We start from the raw sequence: 3696 nt of genomic DNA, 5'->3' as shown, positions 1-3696 counted from the left end.
TTCTTTGTTTAGCTCTGTACCCCATTTTTTAATGGGGTTATTTGAATTTCTGGAGTCCAGCTTCTTGAGCTCTTTGTATATATTGGATATTAGTCCTCTCTTATGCTACAAGCGTTCTTAACCACTGAGCCTTCTCCACAACCCGTTCGTTATTCTTTTAACCACAGAGACCACTGAAGTCTGAGTCCTGATGTGCTGACAGACTACAGTAGATTGCTGGGTTTCAAATGGAAGCAGAAGATGGTACCACGAAAAATTTCTGAGGGTTTTTCTTTCTCTACATTCTTAACACACACACACACACACACACACACACACACACACACACACACACACACACAGGGGATATGAAGACCCTGGACTGCAAAGGAATGAGCTGAGACACAAAAACTGTCTCAGAGCAAAGGTACTGGAGTCTAAAGAGGAGTGGAAATAGGAGAGGAATATTCAGAGGCCAAACTAACCAGGGAACTTGTTAGGCGCTTCTATTGGGTTTCCATCAGCTTTGGAGCTTCTCCACCCTGTACCCTTGCTTGGTGACTGATCCTGTCTGTCCTCATATTGTTTTCCCCACAGGATATCTTTGAGCTGTGCCCAATCTGCATCTCCTTTTGAAAAGACTTCCCAAATCAGAAAGTGTTCCTTTTCTTAATCTTTCCTCAATTACTCAGCATGGTGGAGCTTCAAATGAATAAAAAAATCATCTGTGAAAAATGCATCTCTTTCAGCCAGCCAACTTTTTTGGCAGAATTATTAAAATCGTAGGCTCAGTTTTCCATTAGGACCCTAGCTATCCATATTTCTTGATGAGATCTTACTATCAAACCTGAGGTACATGTGCGTACTTCAGTAGCTCACAGCGATTGCATGCCTTTGTATTTCAAATCTCAGTATGAAACATTACAAATGTCAAAATGTATGTCATTCTCTACATAAAATGGTATGCCAGAGACTGGGAGGCATATTGTTCTTAAGTCATTGGTGTCATGGCTGACAGGAATACTGATGAGGTGGATGTGTAGGTTGAGGAAGAAAGAGGGAGAGAACACAGGATTGCTTTGCCAGGCAGAGGCCACAAGAGCTGTATCTAGTTCTGGTGAATTCTTATCACGTGATTTTATACCAATAACACCCATTTGATCCCAGGCCATCTGTGCAGAGCCACCATCATCTCATAGAGCAACCTATCAGAATGCAGGGCAGGGTTTATCCAGAGCATTGAGATTGGTTTTAACGTTTTAAAAGATGGTAATTTCTGCATGTGTTTGGGGAAGACATTCTTCTATGACCACCCAGTTCACTATTGGCAGGAACACTCCTGGGCTGGTGCTCCTGAGTTGCTCAAGAAAATGGGCAGAGCAGACCATGAGGACAAGCCAGTAAGCAGCAGTCCTCCACAGCCTTTGAATCACCTCCTGCCTCCAGGCTGTGGCCTTAAGTTTTTCAGTCGGACTTTCCTGGATAATGAGCTTACAAGCTTTTTTGTTTGTTTGTTTTTTAGAGACAGGGTATCTCTGTGTAGCCCTGGCTGTCCTGGAACTCACTTTGTAGACCAGGCTGGCCTCGAACACAGAAATCCGCCTGCTTCTGCCTCCCAAGTGCTGGGATTAAAGGCATGAGCCACCACCTCCTGGCTTTGAGCTTACAAATTTTAAGATGAAATAAACCACTTCCTCCCCAAGTTGCTTTGGTCATGGTATTTTGTTATAGCAATGAAAAACTAACTAAGATAGCCAAGTTAAGGAAAGAAATGAGCTAGAGTAGTGGGTTTGGGATGGGGGTATTTATATCCATTGGGAAAATTAAGGCCAGTCTCCATTGTGGGTATGTGAAAGTTGCTATTTTCTGGTAATCCAGGTACATGTATGTAACCACACTGAGTTGTGGAGTCATTCTGGAGACCCCGCAAGTTCAGGTTGTAGCTCTGATGTAGGTGGCTCTTCTCAGCTTCCTTAGAAGGTATTGTTACTTTATTGGCTCACTGGTAAGCCTCTTTTTGGTGTCCTGGTCTGGCTTTCATTGTGAAGTCTCTCCACCTATAGTGCCATCTCAGGCCTTCACAATAGAATAGCTTCAGACATCTGGCCTAGTAATCTGTATTTCAACAATCCTCACTGATATTTTGATTCACACTTGGATGTCTTAGTTCCCACTACTGTGAAGAGACACCTTGACCAAGTCAACTTTTGTAAAGGCAAACATTTAGTTGGGGCTAACTTGTAGTTTCAGAGGTTCAGTCCATTATCATCATGGTGGAAAGCATGGCACTGTGCAGGTCAACATAATGCTGGAGGAGCCAAGAGTTCTACATCTTGGTCCAAAGGCAGTCAGGAGGAAACTGTCTTCTGTAGGCAGCCAGGAGGAGGCTCTCTTCCATACACTAGGAGAGACCACAAAACCCACCCCACAGTCAAGTACATCCTCTAACAAAGTTATACCACCTCCAATAAGGCCACACCTCCTAATAACACCATTTCCCAGAGGCCCACCATATTCAAACCACCACACTGGGCAAAGGACTGAAGCTGTGTATCTTCAGTGCAAGGGAATCTCAAGAGGCTCATTCAACGCACATAATTGTTTCTGCTTGCACATTATTTTACCTTGCTTCTCATTAAATATCCAACCTAAAGGGAGGGGAACTCTATGAAAGGAGGCTCTCAGCTTCTCTTTTGAAAAGTGGAGGAAGCTCAAAGGGGGTCGGAGTGATGACAAATTCACAGTGAATGAACTAGTTTTAGCTGGAAAAAGTTACAGTGCTGACAAGAATTTGAAGTACTGAGTAATGGCCATGAGCGGTAGGAAGGGAGGTATTTGCTGAACTTGTTTCTCTCCTTTTGCCTTGATAGGTAATACTCCACTGAGTGTTTCCTATCTGCTCCAGATCCGTGTGATCATTCTAGGAAACACATAGTTTCCACATCTGGGGACAGTGGTGCCCTCTGGGGTCTCAAACAGGGGCTAGATTGCTGTCATATGTTAAACTGAGGCAGCTACTCCCTGGTGTGTAAATAATTCAGTCACAATCCATTTACTCAATAGTTTAGGCCAGAGCAGAAGGTAAATAATATTTAAGAAACTTACAAAGCAAATGTGTAACCATTTTTTTCCACAATTCATGGTTTTATTTAATGAGCCTCGGCACCATAGGACAAGAGTTGCCCCCAAAGGCCTCAATCAGCTAGACTATTGAACAGAAACACAGAATGTAAATTAGTTTTTAACTAAAATCATACTGCTATTACTTTTTATGGAACCCATAATTTCTGGTGAAGAACAGGCATCTAGAAAACCGTTATTATGGAAATGCCTTGCGGGATTTGACCAACCGCCTTTGAATGGTGAATGAACACTTGGTGGCTGATTTATATGCTGCAAGTGGCTGTATAGAACTAAATACATGCCATGAGGTTCTTAATAATGCAGCGTTCATGGCCGTGTAGGTTGCATGCTTCATCTTTTAGTTCCACACTGGTTATATTTACTTACTTGTAATTATAAAGATGGGGGAGGGGAGACATGCTTTCTTTCCATTATAATCTCTTCTATTCTTTGAGATTCTTGGTGAACTATTCATGGAGACAGAGAGAAAAAGAAAGAAAACCCCCCAGGCAGGGTTTTACTTTTGAAACCTGGTAACTGAAAATAAAAGTTTTCTTTCTTTATCTTCTTTTGAGCTTCCTCAAGGCTGCTGAG

Source organism: Mus pahari, chromosome 2 (assembly GCF_900095145.1).
Source record: "Mus pahari chromosome 2, PAHARI_EIJ_v1.1, whole genome shotgun sequence".
Lineage (NCBI taxonomy): Eukaryota > Metazoa > Chordata > Mammalia > Rodentia > Muridae > Mus > Mus pahari.
This window is presented reverse-complemented; position numbering follows the sequence as displayed.